Raw genomic sequence first — 20,142 nt, 5'->3', positions numbered from 1 at the left:
TGAATTACAATCCTATTACAATCCTATTGAGTCTCTTGGACTAAAGGTTTTTGGACCTTCAAAAGCATGCACAAGGCAGTGGGGATTTCTTTCCCCATGACAGACTCCTTCCACTGACATTGATATAAACTCACAGTGGTCCTGAGATTGCTCAGTATCTGTAGATATTGGAGTTGTTTAGTGTTGGTGACCTTCAGATGAGTGTATTACTACAGTAATTTTAAAGCTTCAGGATAGAAATATCAGAAAAGATAAAACTTACATGCCATAAAAAGATTATGATTTGGGGTGAAATGCCACATGGATCCCTGCTGCCATCAAGTCAAATGCTCTCATGGATGACATTAGAAAACAGCTGCAAAGCCCTTGGTATAGGACTTTGTTTTGTTAATGTACTGCACAGAGCTAGACTGGCCTAAGCTGTATAAACAGACACATTACCTACATAGGCATCTCTCTTTGTACTGCATGGAATTCCTTTCTCCATATGCTCATAAACTCTCTCTCTAGAGTATCTAAGAGCAGAACAATGCATGGCATCCCACTGGGCTGATTTTCTTTCCCACGTCTCAGGAAAGGTAAAACCTTTTTCTTCATTGTAACTGATTTAATTGTATTTTCAAGCTGCTTCTTTCCTCACTCCCTCTCTCTCACTGTTTTAGCTCTTTTCAATTGTGCTTTCTTTTAATCTCTTTTTTCTTTCACCTTCTTGTCTTTTCTCTGCTGTTTTTAGATCTGTCTTCAGTAAAGCCAGAGAAAGGAGATTTATATCTTCAAGCAGAGTGATCTGTAAAGCCATGACCCTGCTTACAGAATGCCTTGTCTTTCATTATCCTAAGATTCAGAGGAACAGTGCTAACAACATGCAAAGAAAGAGGCTTTTCTAACATATTCTTGAACAGTTTCACAGGCAGCCTTGAGAATAAACATAAAGACCTAGAATTGATGTAGAAAGTAGTGGGGGAAGGCTGAAGCCTTCTGGGGCTCTTCACATGACTTCTTTGAAAGCAGAAGAAGCAGCAATCCTTGTCCATATCATACGAACAAACATTTTTATAAGCAGAAAGGATCAATTTCAGAGTCTCTGTAATTATCACTAGGGTCTGAAGAAAGAAAGTTTTGCAGAGGCTAGCTGGAGCTAGAAGCCAGCACTGCAGGCTAGCCCAGGAGAATGAATACACAGCTGCCAGCACCCTCTTTATGACAACCAAACCTGAACCTCTGCTGAGGCCTGTCCTGGATTTCAGTGACAGATAGGTGCACAGGAGCATTTCTTCATGGGCCACTTTACTATCCTGTTTGAATGTGAGAGGTTCAACACCAATCAGTAGCTTGGAAGATCTGATTGCTCCAGAGATGGTATTGAGAGGACTGGCTGAAAAACAGTATGACTCAGAATGGAGTGGAGCTGGACCTCTTCTTCAAAGCCAGTGTTAACATTTCCTGTCATCTGCAGCTTAAGCTGCTCCTGGACATCCCCTGCCATCCATCCCAGCTACAGCAGACCTGTGTCTCAAATATAAGTGGTGGCTGATTCTTTACAACAGATCTAAGGGTTCTTATGATATCAAAATGCCCTAAATTGGAGAATGGGGGATGTTGTGTAGCATCTTAGGTCAGAGTGTACTCTCTCACTGTGTTGTGGGTGGTGAGCTTCTGCAGGCAATGCCCAAGAGACTTCCCTGTACTCTGAAGTGCTAGTCACTCTAGGGGCATAAAACCACTCTTGGTTAACAAAAAGAGTGATTCAGATTTTGTAACTGCAGAATTTTTCAAGCACAGCATGCCTGTAACTGCATGGAGTGGAAAGAGGAGCCTCATCATACATGTCTTTCACCACCCATGCAGACATACTGTCAGGCCACAAGCCAAAAGCAGCTTCTGAGTCTGCATATGCAAGTAATTAGAAACTTGGGGGGTGTGTGTGTGTGTGTGTGTGTGTAGTGTTTTCTTCCCCTCTGTCTTCTACAATACCTAAACCACTGTATAAATTAAAGCTAGAAAAATTGTATCTAATCCCATTTAAACTTTTCCTTTATAGTCAACATTGAGTGCCTTCTTCCAGTCCCCAAGCACTTTTTTCCTAGCAGTTTTGTTGTGTGCTTCAGGCTTTTCTTGCATTTGCTGTGATGGAGATAGCCTGCATCCACTTTCAGCAATTTAGACTTTAATTGTTTCTGTATTGGTATGTATATGATTTCCTATCATCTTTCACAACACACTTAATAGGTAAGTTTACCCATGTCTGCATTTGGCTACACCTTACATTTGCCTCCATAAACAAACTTCATATGCTGAGGTATTGATTTGGTCAGAGGTAGATTCAAATGTGCTACTGACCTTATGCAATAGTTAAAGCTCCTTCTTGGAAACAGTCATAGGTGCCTATCTTCTCCTGCAACAAGAAATTGAAAACTGTCTTTTGAAGGATCTAAGAAAATCTCTCCTTCCTGACCTGAAACTGCCGCAAAATTCAGGTGGTTTACTCGTTCATGAAAAACACCTCCGGCCATACTGGCCAAAACAAATTAATTTCCCTGTCTATCTCTGCCCACTGTTGGTCTCTTTTATTATTAGACTGTGAACACTTTGGGGCAGAGACCCATTTTTTAGTATCATGGTATATAGTGATCTTGGACCATAGCTAGGACTCCAAAGTGCTACTGGAAAAAAAAAGTGACCACAAAACTTCAAGTGCTCTGCATCCTCATTTGGCAATTTGTAATTCTGAGTTTGGCACCTCAACAAACACTCAACACAGAAGGAAGGAGACTGGGCTCTGGAATCATTAGTTTTACTATTACATGTTAGTATGATTAGTTATTCCTTTGAAATCAGTGATGTGTCTAATGTCAGAGAGAGAAGACAGGTCCTACACCCTTAGGCTTTAACAACCTAAATGTGATTATATAGTGTGAGATTTGAAAGCCTGAGTACATGTAGTTTGTTGAGTGTCAAATGTGGATCAGGAAACAAGGGTAACTGCAGCATCTGAGGGAGGCAAGTACCTCAGGCAGATAAAAGACAGGAGAAAAAAAAATTAAAATATGTTAAACTGGCAGAAGGAAAATGCAGAATGCTCATGAACAAGCATTCCCTTCCTGTGCAGTGTGTGAAACTGCAGAACAGTCTGAAACCTCACAGAGCTTAATAAGAAATATCACCAGTTTCAGCTGTGGGCCCTAGAACTGGAAACTGCTCACTTTACTTGCCTGCTGACTGAACATAGTTATTTACTGCATGACGAGAATGCCCGAAGAGTGACCCTGCAAGGAATGCACGGCACAGATTTTAAGCATGTCCCTACCTCTAAATGCGGGGGCGGGGGGGAATACGGTGAAACGTGCGTGTACAAACAGAAAGAAAACTTTGTACAGAATCACCGCCTGGACTGTTTGAATTTTGAAATGCCTCCATGAACGGGAGGCAGACGGAGCTTCCAGGGAACGAGGTAGCTGTGCGCCTGCAGAAGGAGCCCCGAGCAGCAGCGCAGCGGCTCCCGCGGGGCACGAAGTCCCGCACAGGCACCGAGCCTGGCCGCGCACGGCCAGCAGGCTGTGTGCTCGCCCCAGCTGCTGCTCCTTGCTCCTTTGACGTGTGTGTGTTACATGACTATAGAAGGAGCAATCAGTCAGCTCCCAGGAATCTTAGCAACAGCCGCGTCCCCAGAAAAGGCTTGTAGCAGCTGGAGCGGTGATGACTCAGCAGCATGGGCTCTCTGGCCTCTTGCTGATCCCTGGCAAGGACTGCAGCCCAAGTTCTGGCTCCCTTGTTTGGGTCAGTGCTTTCTTGCTGGCACCAGTAGATGAATTCCTGGATCCTGCTGGCCTTGGCATTCGAAAGCAACCAAAAATTAGCTGATAGCTGCAGCCAAGAAAGTTTTTTTTTTGTTCTCTTTTTTATTTAACGACAAATTAAAGAAAAAAAAAAACACCAAATCAAAACAGAAGAAAACTGAACAAAACCCGCAGAATCCTGTTAGTACACTGTAACAGGAGACAAATGGCAGAGTTCATCTGTGGGAGATGTGTAGGGGAAGATAAGTCACATGCCAGGAGACCCACGTCCCTTTGGTCCCTTGGGGAATGAAACAGATGGGTGGGTTGAGGCTGGGCTGGAGACTATACAAAACATCACTAGAAGGTTTGTTTATTTTCTGTACCGAGAGTTTGAGGCTGTGGTGTTGAGTAATTCTGTCGACATTTCACCTAGTTCAAGTCACTAGTGCAATGAATCTATTTGACCTCTAGTTGTTTTCTACTCCGAGGATGTTAATGTCACAGCCTCCGTCCACCCTCCTGCAGTAATTCCATAGAAGACCGAGAAAAAAATTGGGATTAAGGAGTCAGGGGTCAGGACTGCAGCGTGTTTGCACAGCGGGAGGAACCCTATGTTGGGGCAGTGAAGGGACTCAGGTGTGGGTGAGCAAGGGGTCCCCGGGCAGTGCTGCCCCCGGGAAAGGGGCCCCTGAGGAGCCGAGGGGGAAGAGAGCGGACAAGAAGGGGCCACAGGAGCCGGGGCGGGGGGCTGGACGTCTGGATTCTTTTGGCAGAGGGCTGCCGGGAAGCTTGCTGGTCCTGTGCCAGGCTCCAGCGAGCTCCGCTTAGTCCCTCCCTTTCGCGAGCACTAAAAATTCATCCTGAAACAAAAACATCCATGTGCGTGTGTGTGTATGTGTGTGTTTAACAATCTGCATTCTCAGCGGCACCGCCGCCACCCCGGCATCGCCGGTCTCATTACTGGGAGCAGGAAATGAGTAAAACACAAATGGCTGGGGAGGAGGCAGGAGGGGCCGCCCCGCTCCCGGCCATGGGGGCTGCTGGGAGCTGCCGCGCCTTGGTGCAGATGTCGCAGCCCTCAAATGTCTGCCGGAAATTACAGCTCATGTCGGGCGGGGAGACGTGCGCTCCCCCGGCTGGGGAGCCCAGCGGGAGCCCCCCTGCCCCGGGCCGCCCTCCCCGCGCTGAGGCCAGCAACTCCCGCCCTCGCCAAACCCAGCTCGTAAATTAGCTCGACTGGAGAAAAATGCACGTAGGAAAATGTCTCGGAGCAGGAAAAGGGGAAAAAAAGAAGGAAAAGCAAAAAAAAAGTAAAAAAATAAAACCAAGAAAAACAAGCACCCTTCGCCTGGAGAGGGTCGTGGCAGGGCCGGGGCCTGCTGGGCGGGCAGCCCGGCGGGGAGGCTGCGGCTGCCGCCATTGCAGGAAGGCGGGGAGGAGCGAGGCCGTGCCCCCGGTCCCGCGCAGGCCGGCAAAGCTACCGGGAGAGGCCGCCCCCTTCGCTCGGCAGCCCGGAGCGTTTCCCAGATAATCGTCGCAGCGAGGGCCCTGCGTTGTGAGGGCGGCGGGGACCGTTCTGCTGCACACCCGCGGCAGGGGGAAGGCCAGCGTGCCACCCTCGGATCCCCAGTCCTCATAGCGGCCACCGCCGGCAAAAGGCTGGGAACGTGGGAAAGTGAGCGGGTGTGCGCAGCGAAACAGGTTACAGGAGGGTGTGTAAGTGTAGCAGAGCGTAAGTGCATTCGGATGCCATGGGGAATGTCTGCCAGAACAGCAAGAGCAACACCTCAACTGCCTCGAACAGCAAAGAGCAGGGTGCCTCATGGTGTGATTCCAGCATTCCTCACCCCAAGGATCAGGCGCTTCCCCACCCAGTTACATATGACCAGGAAATTACAGGCTGCGCTGCTCCCCGCCTGCCTGAGCGGCTGCCATATCATATGATACACACCAGAGCGGCGTGTCTGATGAAACAGCGCAGCAGCGTGTGCTTAGTGAAACGCCAGTGTTTTGTGGAAAAGACAGGCTGGGCTGCGTCAGACTGTCATTTGGTATCCTGAATGCATGCTCCCTCTTGCACATCTTGCCATTAATTAAAATGCTGGATAAAAATTAAATCCTAATCTTTCTTGCTCTTGCTGCTCACTGATTTTCTTCTGGTAGACTCCACAGCCACCCCTGTTTTAATTCCTGTCTCTCTCGTACTTCACCCTTCCAATTTGTGGACAAACTAATTTTTCTTCACACCCAGTGTTCACAAGATCTTTGTTCCTATAGCCATTGTATCAAGGGCCCTGCATCTCTCATCTTTATTACAATAGCATTCATATCCCAGATCAGACGCGCTCCTCTCCTCTCTGCAGTACACAGCAAATGGAGCTAGAAAGGTCATCTCTGCAGCACACTGTCATGTCCCTGGCTTGAATTTATCTACTACTTCCTACTTAACGGAGTTTAAGGAACTTGTTACAATGAAAGTCACCTGTGCAAGACTGCGCATTTGTCTTTACCAGTATGCTTCTCTCTGTCTCCTTCACTAATAGTGTGAGCTTTTGCTAGCCCTGTCAGTCTCCTCACGCCCTTTCATGCCGTTCTCTAATACCACTCTGCTCCACCTTTTGCAGCATCTCTACTCAGGTCAGCTTTCTGCAGCTAAGGTAGTCTGATCTCCTACAGTTTTGTGTTCTATTGATTCCAAACACCAGTTAAAGGCTCTTTCTTCCAAGTGTTTTTAAGAGCTGCAGCCTGTGTGAATTTTCTGAAGTCTGAGAAAATAGTCCTGTTGCAACCTACTTCCGAGCTGAGGAGAAGGGTCTTCTCTTGGGTTTTTTTGTTTTAATGAAATTAAGTCTATCTGAACCAGCTTCTCACCCATCCAATTTACTTTCAGTTGACCAGTGTATCAAAAATCATACATGCATCTGGACAGACCTATGGTGTCATGCACTCTCTCCCTGCCAAAGATCTTGTGACCACACAAGCCTTTCTTTGCAAAACCAGACATAAATTGGGACTGCAAAACCCTGTGCTGCTTCTCATTACACTTCTTCTATATTAATTGTTTTCCTTTCACTACTGATCTGTGCTTGCCCTTTCAGATCTTCTGCTCCTGAGGGCAGGGTCTGGGCTCTTTTCCCGTAGAGTGTTAAGTGCCTTATGGGCACAACAATTTCATTAGTTAACAACTACTAACAATTTGCATTAGTTCCATAGTCCTGCCGTGTCACATCAGACCACTGCTCCAGCCAGTCAAACATGTACCTCTATCTCATGGTTCTCTGAATCAATTGTCCCCCAGTGAGGTGGGGCCCTCACACGGGGTAGTGGTTGGACACCCAATTCCAGTCTCATTTTGCAGAGTCTGTCCAAGACTTGCTCGTTCTCAATGAATCCATGGCCCAGCCAATTGTGGTTCTAAGCTCCTGCATAAAGGGACACCCTAGGCTAGCTGAACTTGGTAGTGTATCTGACAGAGTGACATTAGCCAAACTGTTCAGAGGCAAGGATGATGGCTCTGTAATACTCCCGGTGTGGCAGTAATCTTGGGTAGACAAAACACAAGGATTAAGCAGGACTTCTCACTGACCCCAGCCCTTCTGTGCCTCCCAGCACTAAGGGCTGGAACTTCTCTTCACCCAGTTCCCAATGCCTTTCTGTTTCTTACAGATGTCTCTCTTTTCTTTAAAATACAGTATTTGCTTCCCTAATATCATGCAGTAGCAATTTCCACAGTTTATCCTATAATGTTTTGCTTCAAGGAGAGATAATATGTTCTTGATAACATCAACTGATTTTTTACATCCTGTATCAATCATACTGAATTATGAGGAAAACTGTGTCTCCTGGGAAGGTTTGATGGCTTTATAGTGGAAAGAATCAGGAATGTGAGACTTGGGTGAAGAATTTCAATTAAAAGGAAGCCAGGAAGACTTTTGAGACAGGGTAGACACCTGTATTATATTCTAAAAAATATTTTTTGTTTGTATATCTTATATTTCATATCCTGCACAAAGCCTTTTTCAGCAGAGAATCCTATACTGAGAATCAGCAGATGGATGATTCAGCACAAAAAATAACACATTCAGGAGGGGGAAAATGAGCTACTCTTTGAATGTTGTTCATTTATCTGCTGTTTGGTCTTTGCAGCATGACTGTTATCCTGCCTAGGAATGGGAAGGCAGTTTCAGGCAATGAAAGCAGTGTGAGAAAAGAGATGGGACAAGACTGCATTGCCACTTGGGAAGATTGCAAGGATGATTGAAAGTGCTGTTGAACTGGGAAGAGCCAGAAACTGAACTGCTCATTGTATGCAGCTGGAAGCCATGGTGAACATTCTGCAAAGGCCTTTTACTGGGACTCTGGTCACTGTTCCTTCCATAGCAGCTGGTCCCTGTAAGACACTGTACCTTCAACACCTCTTACAAATGTGGCTGAGGACCTGAAAGAAATGCTGGTGCACCTGATATACTGTCCCAGGAGTGAGATTAACAGCTTGTAAATGATAGCATACCTGGAATAAGTTCCCTGTTGGCACTCCTGGGCAATATATAAGAAGAAAATGTGCATCTTAGTACAGGCACACTTAAACATATGAAGGAGACCTGTATTTTTGGAATGACAGGTCCTCCTCCATGTCTGGAGCATGACCTAGTTGGTGACTGAGATATCTGTTGTTTATAGGCAATGATTCCTCAGAAACAAATCAACTAAATGAACAAACTGGGTGATAAAGTAGAACCAAGAACTGCATTGTGCTCCTCAGAGTCATAAAAATTCATCCCTTTTACAACTGCTGAGCTGCCGAGTGCTTTGCCAATATCATGCCAAGGTGAGAGCAGTGGGGGGAAGGGAAGGATATTGAAAAGGAAAATAAATAGGCCAGGTAAACAGTGCTGCTGCTGCTGCTGCTGCAGCAGCCGTGGTTGCCACGGCAACCGGGGTGAAGAGGAGGCGGAGGAGGAGGAGGAGGAGGGGGGAGGTGGATTGATCGATAGTCCTGTGCTGGCTCATCTGGCTTCCATCCACGTGCTACTACAGAGGGAGAGAAAATCAAAGAGCCACACGCAGGATGGCCAGGTCTCCAATTCAATACATGGCAGCAGCTTGATCAATAACTTGTTGGAAGGTGGGTAATTGACTCCCCTTGTAGCCAGGAGAAAGCGGTGCAGTGACAGAGATGTGTTCGTTAGCTACTGATTCTCAGCTCTACTTTATTACCCAGCTTGTTCATTTAGGTGATTTGTTTGTTTGCTTGCTTGAGATCCCTTTTCAGTCTGCTTTCTCCCTGTACCTGTCAAAGATGAGCACCAGCTGCTGGAGCAGAGCCAGAACTGCCCCCAAGTTTCTGAGTTGCTTTCCCTCTCTTCTCCTTTATCATTTCTTTGCTCATCCTGGGGTTTTTATCTCACACTGGCAAAGGTTTTGACAGGGAAAGCTGGAAACAGGGACAACCTTTTCTTCTGGCATTTCTTGAGCTTCCTTTCCTGGAGTCTGGAGTAACATGATTATGGCTCATCTAAACACAGAGGAGCACAGTAGCCCCTCAAATAATTAAATAATTAGGTATATTTTTGCACCTCACAAGCCAAGTGAATTATAGGGAGAGATTTACAATTATTATTTTTGTATGTCTGCCCTTCTCCAGAGGAATTATCTACAGAGGGTGAATAGGTGATGCTATCAAAAAAGACAAAAGACAAAAAAGACAAAAAGAGAGGTAGCAAAGGAAAGGACAGAAAATCAGGGCATGCTGAGTTAAAAAAAAAAATAAAAAGGAAGGTGCAGAAAAAGAGATATTTCTGAGGAAAGCACATACTTATGAAATACTGAGATAGTGTAGGCTAATTCTCCACTGCTACCTAGAGCAGGGCAGGGGGCCTTGGCACAAGATACAAATTTGGCCTTGAGGCAGGCAATGCTGCATTTTGTAAACAAGCCTGTATGATACAACTAAGTTCATCCTCATGCTGAATAAACTTCTGCAGGTGCTTCCCATCCAAACATAGTGGAATTTGAGTGGCAAAACCAGGACTTTTGACAGAAAGATGCTTCATCTTTTCTGTAAAAGCAAGAAGCTTGAGCCTCCCTATCACCTTCTTGGGGCACTAGGAACATAAGTGACTTCAACAGGAAAAAAAAAGCCTGTTTTTGTGGTGCAACACCCATCAGCAAACTGAGCATAAAATGGTAAATCTAGACTCTGAGACACTCTGGACATCAAAGGTCATCTCTTTTTTTCTATACTTGTGTGTTTTCCAGCTTGCTGGACTTCTGTACAATGAGCACATAGGCATATAGCAATAATAAGAGCAGTAGTCCATTGTTGGGTAACTGATACTGCTTTGTAGAGCAACCAGCCCCTTAGGGTATAGCTAAGAAGAGGCAAACACACAAGAAATATCACTTCCTTCATTTCCCTGGATTTTTCTTGGAGCTAGCTCATCTAAATGCACTGATGTTCAATTTTATTTAGCTTCTGAATTAAAAATGAAAACTCGGTTGGAATTCTGCTTCCCTTAAGTTAGTTGGCTGCAGTCCAGTTCTCAAGGCTTGTGCTTTTAGAGCTTGATCCAATCCCAGAGAAGTCACTGAAAATTGCTCCACTGATTTTAATGAGTCAAACCACTGCATGAGGAGTAAGGTATAAGTATAATCTCTCAAGGCTTTTTTTAAATTATTTCTTCTATATGCTTTGAAGCAGCAGCTGGTGTATCTCACAGACACTGGATGTAAATCACAGTGGGAAGAGGGGGCTGGATGAGCACAACTGCTCCCTGTTGCATAACCTAGAAGATGCAGGTTAATTCAGGCGATGCTTGCAAGGTAGAGACTACAGCTCTTTTCATTCCCCAGTATATCTGCCTCTGGAAATATTTACAAACCACACAAAGATGCCTCTGTGCCCCGCAGAATATTTTCCTTTGGTTCCTTTGTGAGTGGGAAAATAAGAGCATCCTAACCTCTGGGCATAATTTATGGCAGAAATAAATAGCAGAATGATAGAACAGCTCTAAAGTAAATTACTGAAAATATTCACCTGCCAGCTCTCCAGAGAAAGCAGGCAGGTGGGTGAGCCAGGATCAAGTCAGACTAAAAGCCTTAGAGGAATAGAGTAGTTTCTTCTAGTCATAAAGGAACAAAAAGCATTTGCAGCACCTGCAGGCTGTTTCCTCTCTTGAAGGAAGCGGGGAGGTTGAACAAAATATTGTAGTGACAATGGAACAATCTGTAGTCAAATTTGCACTAGGGCAAGATAAATAAAAGGACATATAATATTCAACATTGCAAATGCCTGCACTACCTGCCAACAAGAAGCATATGTATTTGCTGAGTCATTATGCCTGACACAGACTGCAAAAGGAGTGGGGTACATGGAAAGGCCTTGAAACAAGGATCATGCAGCAAACCCAGGAGTGTCTAGCACAGAGCTGTCTGACTGGTGATCCTTGTGCTGTCATCAGGCCATGACATTTTACTTTGAATGCCATCTTGGCAACACAAGAGATAGGAAAAGCTGATTAAGGAATCCCCTGAAGGCCATTTTTAGTTCATTCCTGCAAACTCGAGCCACGGGCTCTTCAATTGCTTTTGTGTCCAGCTAGGAGGGGGAGAATAGTCTGGAAAGCTGCTTCTCACTGTACCTGCAGATCATCACAGCATCCACAAGGCATCTGAGAGAAGACAGTGCTGACTTTGGGTCTTTGAGCACTGGAAAAACTGGCTACCTTGGTAGGAACCTGACAGACTGTTCTAGGGAAAACAAAAGAGTGCATAAGATGATCATCTGCTTTTAGAAGAGCAGCCAGTGGCCATGAGAGACTGAGGCCCTGGTCTTTGTAAGGACCTGCTTCAGCTGATACAGACTGGGACAATTCTTGGGAGGGTCATTGCAGCCTTCAAATCCACAAAGTGTGACAGTGGCTTTATTCTCTTTCCCTCAGCCCCAAGAGTGACTTGTGACCTGCAGCACTCAGCATGCTCAGCTGAAAGTCTGTTCTTGTGCCTGAACAAGCAGCTGTCTACATCCTGGGTGTCCTACATTACACCCCACATGTGAACAGGGCCTGAAGTCTCTGACTTGACCTTAGAGCACCCTCAACCTGAGAAGCTGGGCCAATGCTCATCAGTACTGTAACTTGAATTCTAAGCTCTTGTGCTGCAGAGATGCATTGTTGTATGATTAATGGATGCCATTAAACTAGAGAGACTCTTCTGCCAGCAGTGAAAACTCAAGAGAAATACCAGACAGTCAGCCACAGTCAGGGGAGCTGAACTGAAAAAAAACAGCTTGTGGTTTAAGAAAACTGACTTTCAGTCTCTTCAGGATTGCTCCATTCTAAATTGTTAATACACACTGATCCACTTTAAGAAAGTTGCTAGGGCCACCTCGTGCCCATGCAGGTCCTGAGGCAGGAGGAATGGTGTGAGTCCCAGTAAGCACAGGCCATGACAGAGGAGTCAGTCAACATTGGTGCTACCCTGACTCCTGTTCCCAGTGGGAAGGCAAAGCCTGGACATTTTGCTGATGCTACCTGAAGTTTATTTGAGATGTAACTGGTTACACAGAGAGGTGGATATGAAGAAGAGGAAGGCAGCATGCAGCTGATAATAACTTCAGCTATGTCAGTGCAATTGCGCCACTGGTGATGGAATCCTACATGTGCAAGTATTTGCACTGAGTGGGCCAAGCAAACTTAGCTTCTAATTGTAGTCAAAATGCACTTCAGTTAGGTCATCTGAAGCAAATGTTGGTGATAATTTGGGGGCTTATATTGCTGATAACCTTATCACTGGTTACAGATGCTTGAGTAAAGACTGTACTTGAATACAGACAGGAAGTTCCACATATGCTTTTTTGGCACAGCACAGAACAGTGTGAAAATTGTGTGTATTAAGCAATTTAAATTCCAGTTACTTTTGAATTTGGACCATCTCTTATGGGTTAGCATTTGATGATTTCTCATGCTATGCAAGAGGCCAGCTGTTTACACCAGTGAAAATCCTGAACCAGGGAGGATGTGACAGAGCCAAAGGAGTGGACAAAAATGCAGCTCAGAGTGCTGGGAACCTGGAGAAAAGCAGGCAGCAGGTAACAGCAGTGTGTGAGGAGGGTGCACCCCTAAGCAGGCAGGATTGCAGGTGCCTCCATCCCTGCACTGCCACATGGATGGTTTTAAAGCAGAGCCAGTTACCATGGCAACAGCACCTTCCAGAGCTGCCAGCCAGCAGGATGCAGCTCCCAAGGAAGGTGAAGAACCAGCCTGACCTCCCTCCATGCTAACCCCAGCCACAGCACAAAGCCCTGTCCCAGGCCAGCTGTGCAGCTCCCTGGCCAGAGACTTCCCATAAGGAGCAAGGCCAAGAGCTCTTCACTCAGGCTCCCAGTGAAAGGTGGATCAGCTGAACAGCAGCTCCAGATCTGCAGCAATGCTCAACCAATTTTTGGATTCCCAGGAAATTGAATGATACCGAGCTAAATTTTGTGGTGTTGAGGTGACAGGTCAGAGGGCAGGAGAACGTGCAAAAGAATCATCAGCAGAAAAGAACAGAGGGATCCCCCTTTTCTGACATCCTTCCAGACAAGTGCTTTTTGCTCCCCTTGCACCTGCCTGTCTTGCTTTTAACTACCACTGCTTCTCTGCTGTTGCTTTTTGTTCATACCCTCCCTTCCAGTGCTCCAGCAAAATCTTCTGCTTTGTAGGCATGATGCCAATGAAAACTGATGTTTACCAGCTCTAGTAGGGTTCATTTTCTTACTTACACAGTTCACACTTTCACCCAGAGGGAAAGAAGTCGTGAAGGAGGGAAGCTGCCATTAGCAGGATTAAGTGTCAGATACCTGAGAAAGCTGACACTGAAGAATTGATGGAGGCAGTTCTTCACTAACAGGTGGCTACATCATAAAAGCTCTTACACTTGATAGTGCCCAGCCCCAGGCTGGCAGCCTTGGTAGAAGGGCCAGTGGCCAAATGGGTCAGACACCTCTCATTCCAGGCAGGCTTCTAGGTCTGAACTGGATTGCACTGCAATGACTGAGTCTATTCTCTCACCAATGCCTGCTTCTGCTCCTTCTCTGTTGTCTTACCTGGGCTGTGAATCTCACATCTTTCAGCACTATAGAATTAATCTTAGACTGAACACCAGGCATAAAAAATACAGGGAAATTGTTAGGCTCTGATAAACAAACATTTTCAGGAACAATTTCATCTTACTGACTGTGGAAATTTGTGACAGTTCTGAGCTCAGGCAAATCAAGCAAACTGTTCATTCTGATACTGTGAGAGAAAGCAGCAGCAGCCAGAGAAATGGAAAGATCGACAGTTAATTGGAAATGTTACATCTGCTGTTTATGCAAAAGGCATAAATATTTATATCCTGAAGGCTGACTTTTGGGTTTGCTCCTCAGCAGGAAGATATTTACATTTTGAATAAAGACTTTTTTCTTTCTCCTTCTCAGTAAACGTGAGCAGTTTATTGTCCCTTTAAACAGAAATCTGTAGCCAAGTCCTCCCGTCCCATTGGTTACATGCATGCAGATTCCTTGAGCTTCAATGGAAATTACAGGTGTGTGCAGATTGTGGCACCCATCTCCCTCTTTATTATAGACAGAAAGAGAGTAGTGGGACTGAAATGAAGGGGCAGGAACTGAGATCACAAAATGAAAAGGCAGAAAGGCAGAAAACAATTCAAAGGCACCTGAGATAATAAACTGCTTTTGGTAGGAAAATAATCAAAGTTTGCACCTTGAAAGATTTTATAACATTAGCTGTATAGAGCAAGGAAAGAAATACTTGAAAAATTCAAGTACAACACTACATTGAGCTGCCTTCACCCCTGTGTGATGAGTGAACCAGCTAACAAAAGTATTTACATATGCAGTGATTCTAGGAAAGCCAGGGAAATATGCTGAACTACAGCAATATTAAGGAAACCAACCGAAAGTCTGTTACCCTGCAAACCATTTTGTGCCCTACCTGGCCTCCACATCTCCTGTTTCTCTTTGCTTTTCCTTGCTCCTGTACGTACTGAGCCAGGCTTTATCTCCATCCTTGTCCTGTCCCATGCTGCTGTGCCAACTGCATTGCCTTCAGTTTGCTCACCCTCCTATCCTGTGGTCTCTGTTTCCTCATCTCTGCCTGCTTCCATCCTTATTCTCTCTCAAACTTCACCTGCTGTCCTACTCACCTCTCAGTGCATTTTATATTACCACCTGTGGCTTCAGCCTCCTCTCTCATCCCTATAATTTCCCGATTTGAGGCTCTCCTCCCTCACCTTTCCCTATTACTCAATCTACTCTTGTCATCTTCTCTCTCCATCTGCTCTCTTCTCTTTGCCCAGTCCCAGTGTCAGCCCTTGTGTCTGCCCCTATTACATTCTCAGAAGACCTCAGACCCACACATCTGTGTGAATGCTGAAGCTGCTTGCCTTAGTCTCTTCTACAGCGTTTTCATTTCTCATTTTAATCATTCCCTCTGATTAGCTGTAACATTAAAGCTACAAAAGAGTTACAGATAAACAATAACAAAACTCTTTGATGAGATGTAGGATGTTGTGGATTATTCTCTTTAGTACTTATCAAACACATTGGTCCACGCCTGAAGGCCAGAGCACACTGCAGTGCTGCCAGGCATCCAGCCATTGCTTGAGGATGCCAGACTTAGGCCTTGGACATCTCAAGGGGGTGTCTTGCCCCCTATTTAATGATAAAAACCATACTTCCTTCAGGGACTAGAGATTCTGCAGAGATATGATGTCATTATTTGGAAGTACTTGTATGAAACATGGTTAGGTTTACAGAAGGAGAGCCTGCTGTGAACAAGACAGATACCTGACAGGAGTACTGATTTGTGCCTCGGTGGCACAGAGCTACCAAAAAAAAAATGCAGAGCATTCAGATTCCCAAAGGACCAGCAGACCAGGCCAAAGGCCAAAGGTATGGTGGAATTTACTTTCACCTCCTTTCTAGCAATCACTGGATCATTTTCAATGACTTCTCCCTTGCCTCTCACCAAAAAAAAGGAAAAAAAAGGGGAAAAAAAAAGGGGGGGGGTGCATCAAGATCATGAGAGGATGTTGGCATTCCCCTCTGGTTTGCCCCTTGTTTCTGAGATCCTAGAATCTCACAGCAAGATTTTATTTTCGTTTAAGGGAATTTTTGTGTGTGTTTTAAAATGCTTTGTCCTCTGGGACTACTTTTTCTGGCTCACATCGTTTCTGTTTCCATGGCAACTACAGCTGGCTCAGATGTGCAGTTGCCATGGCAACTGTCTGGTCCTCCATTCAAACGATGCATTGAAACAGGAATGATATTTGCATCCCCAATGCTGTATGGAACAAATCTCTTTCACCACACATGGGGAAGACATAAGACAACTGTATAAAATCAGCACAAAATCCAATTTAAATCCTCTCACAGAGGGTTTTAGACAGCTGGCAATATGAGAGAATTGCAAAGAAATTGGGCTTTTCCACTGAAGGGCTTAGGGGGAGGCTGGCACTTGACTGGCATTTTCAAAGTCTGTTCTAGGCAAAGCAGTATGCTTGGAAATACCCACATGGGAAGAACACAAGATATTCCAGGAATAGCTAATTCATGTAAAAGCTACCACATCTTACTTTCTGTAAGGTCTCAAGATAAATTATTGTGTGTTAATAAATACATGATAAAATATACCTTACTATTTCATTCTAAAGAACAGATCAAAGCTTGCATTACTCATGATTGTATCTTAGATATGACTACTGTTAGGATGCCTGTGACCCTCTTAGATATGTTATAGATTTGCAGAATAATAACACAAATCCAACTCATGTGCCCCTCTCTGCATGTGTAGCCCCCCAGAGGTGAGGTGGGAAGTGCCCTGTAGATGCATGGCAACACCACAAGGCACCATAGCTCTGCCTGCTCATCACAAGACAGTGCCACAGGTGTATTTCTCTTCTGTGACACTAGGCAAAAGGGTGACAATGATAGGATTTATTGTGTGGCATGTGTAAGGGCTTTGGCTTTAACTTCCTAGTGTCATCTACATGTGCCTGCATTCACTTTGTTATTTGTCTTCTGTGTTTTTCTCTTTTTTTATCTTGTTGCTACTGTTAGCACAAACTGTGAAGAAAGGCATAGGCAGGTCTCTCTGCAAGGCTCTGCTGGTTCTGTCCTCCTCACTTGTCTTCTGTAGCTTCCCTAAGGATTTTGATGTTCGGAACAGGTTAACAAAAGACAACAGCTGTGCAATGGAGTACTGTGGGGAAAATGTGCATTTCCTTGGGGAAGCAAGGAGTTGGCACCTTTCTTTTACACCGTCAGCAGCTGTCCCTGTGCTGTCTTGGGCTTTGTCATGCTGCTAGGCTGAACATGATTCTCCTTGGAGGGGTGCAGTTGAATCAGAATGTTTTGCTTTCCAGATGGGCACTGTCCTGGCTGCCTCACTTACAATATTCACAGTCCAAAAGACTGAATTCCTGAATCAGTGCATGGCTTTGAGGTGGGGTAACTTTGGTACCTTTCTCATCAGCCAAAGCAATTTAGAAACAGTGCTGTTAGTAGAAAGGAGTAGGAAAGAGCAGGAATAGTAAAAGAGCAAAAATTACCACAGGGTCCAGGCAGCTGCTGCTAATTATTTATCTGCAGTGTACAGGCCTAGCTTCTCTTAGGGCACAGGGCTTATACAGTACACCTTATTTTTAAACATTTTTGCCCTATAATGTTTCATCAACTCCCGCTGTTGTCTCCAGAACTTACTTGGTCCCATTAACCAACAGAACATTGTAGACAGTCATGAACACATTTATTCTACTGTCTAATGTCAGAGGAAGATCATTAGCCTTACTGGATAAACAAGACACATAAGAGCCAAGAAACTTGCCTAAATGAGGTGGTCTACAAGAGCACAGGGACTGGAACTCAGGAGGCCCTCTACTTAGGCATTACATCCCTTCAGTGAAAACATGGTTCCTTTGCACTTCATTTGTGCCCAGAGCTTTTAAGCAGTAACACCTCTGCCATCTGAGTACAGTAAAAGCCTTCATGTGAAAATAACAGGTCAAAATACATTTCTGAATAAGGTGCTAAATTTTGCATGGCTTTCCTTCCTCATTTTGGGGATTTTCAGCAAAACTCACCTTTCACTCAAGTGTGATTGAATCAATATGTTTTTCCATCTTTTATGTCGGAAGGAGCACCATAATACAACACTCCTTCAATTACAGAAGATGGAATCAATACATTTCACCTCCATTTACGTGGTTAAGGTCTAAGTCAGCATAGCCCACCCTGTATTTATGGGGGTGGCCTTAATACAGCTCACTTCCATTTAATGGGGAGGAACTAATATGTCTTGCTTTCACTTCCAGGGGGTGGGAAGAAAAGAATCAATAAATCCACCACCATTTATTGGGAGGGATCTATAGATCTCACCTTGATTTACCAGGGAGATCAATATCTCAACCTTCATTAAAGGTGGACTATGTTGGACTAAATAAGGTTCATCTGCTTTTAGAGCAAATTGACAGAATACGTCTCTCCATATATGAGGAGATAATTCAGTATGGCCTTCATATATATATATATATATATATATATATATATATATATATATATAAGGCTTGGACACCCTATGGTTCACCACCTAACAGAGGGATACATGCATTTCAGCTCAACAATAGGACTGGGAAGACAAGGGCACATTCAATAATTCAATACAGTGGCAGTGTGGACTCTGTACGGTAGAGCTTCTGACTTAGAAATCTGTTTATGCTTTCCCATTTATGAAAGACAAAGACTCAATTTGTACTAGAGTGTGTGGAAGCCTCTGAATTCAGTGTAATATATCTTTCTCTAAAGAAGACACTCTAAAGGCAGTTCTTCATTTATGCAGAGGTAGATTTGGTCAGCGCCCTAATTAACAAAAGCTGGATTCACTGTTCCTTATCATGCTTAATAGGGAGCTAATATGAACTGTACATTAATTGTAGGAGCAGAGAAAGGGGTATGATGAATTCCAGGATGACAACATTGTGGCAGGCTATCTGAATGTCTGAGAAGGAAGTGCTTCTTTACAGCTCCTCAGAGCACAATGAAGCAAGCTTAGTGGGTATATGGCCATGAAGAAAAGGGAAGATGCACAAGAACCTAACCTACTTTTACATCAGACCTGTTACTGGCATGATTTTTCGTGCTGCATCGCAGAGTCTGCAGAAAAAGCTGATCTCACTGCATATTAGAGCTCCTACTTCAGGCTGCTTCAGGTTTCTTGCCTTTGTCTCCAAAAGACACTAATCACCACCCTTCATATCATCCTCCCTCAAAACACCTCAAAGCACAGCTGAAAAGAGTGTGACTTGTCCTTTAATCACCTATTAAGCATCTAACACCACAGGACTCTTGTGGACACCACAGCAGGGAGCCTTTCAAATTTAGGCTACTGATTTGATAGAAGCTCAGATTAGCAGTGAGTGACCAGAAATAAATGCTAGTTGATGCAGCCAGGGGGCTTGCATGATATGAGTTAGGGGGCATCAGTACAATTCCCAGAGGAGATATGTCAGAACAACTTAGTAAAAAATATCAACCCAAGTGCCCACCTTGTTGGATTTCTCAGCAGGAAGCCTGTGGACTGAAAGGACCCCAGAGATTGAACTGCCCTGTCACTTTTCATTATGTGCAATAGCTGCACAGCATACAAGCACCTGCAGCTCCCATTTCAAGGTGAAAAGATAAAAAGCAAATAGACAGCACTGTAATATTACCATAAAAATACAGAGTATTGAAAACATGGCAATCCCTGCTGACCTCTACTTTTTACCAGGCAAAAAGAGGAAATGGGCAAGCATGAGGGGAGGAACCAAAAGCAGACTGGATTTGACTCTAGCTAGCTGCTTCTTTTGGCTGGTGAAAGGGTGCAGCAGATTTCCAGGAGGCAGATGGGATGTGCCTTTTCTATCCCTGAAGTAGCAGGAATGCTTATTTTCATCACTGCATTGCATCAGCATCGCTGCTTCTCCATCCCAGCTGCTTGTAGTGCCATACTTATAACTGTGTGTGTCCCTGTGCAAAAGGACTTCTCACAGTCTGCCTTTTTATAAAATGATACTGGGTTAACTAGGTAGACAGAATGTGAGAATGCCTATTTGCACATAGTATTTCTGTTACAAACAGGATAAAATCCACAGCGTGTCCTCCTCTTCCAAGGCTCTCATGCTACTTTATTCTCTTGTCCTCAAAGGCACTACCACTTCCCTTTTTTTGTTTCTTTTAAATCCAGAATATAACACCAGTGTTTCTGATCTCCCTTCCCTTATTCCCTGATGTCCTGGCTTTGCCCCCTGCCTTCCTTCTGTTTCTCTCTGGGGTCTTTCTTTAAGA

At 44.7% G+C, this 20,142-nt stretch overlaps 1 long non-coding RNA gene across 1 annotated transcript in view; it reads right to left on the bottom strand.

Annotated features, from left to right (window-relative positions):
* The window catches only part of LOC134419952 (uncharacterized), a 61,862-nt gene that overhangs the window by 15,586 nt on the left and 26,134 nt on the right, over nt 1–20,142 (bottom strand). The window contains exon 2 of the long non-coding RNA XR_010028200.1: nt 2,341–2,395. This is a non-coding gene — a long non-coding RNA (uncharacterized LOC134419952). The remainder of the gene's footprint in view (nt 1–2,340; nt 2,396–20,142) is intronic.

Source organism: Melospiza melodia, chromosome 6, assembly GCF_035770615.1.
Source record: "Melospiza melodia melodia isolate bMelMel2 chromosome 6, bMelMel2.pri, whole genome shotgun sequence".
NCBI lineage: Eukaryota > Metazoa > Chordata > Aves > Passeriformes > Passerellidae > Melospiza > Melospiza melodia.
This window is presented reverse-complemented; position numbering and strand designations above follow the sequence as displayed.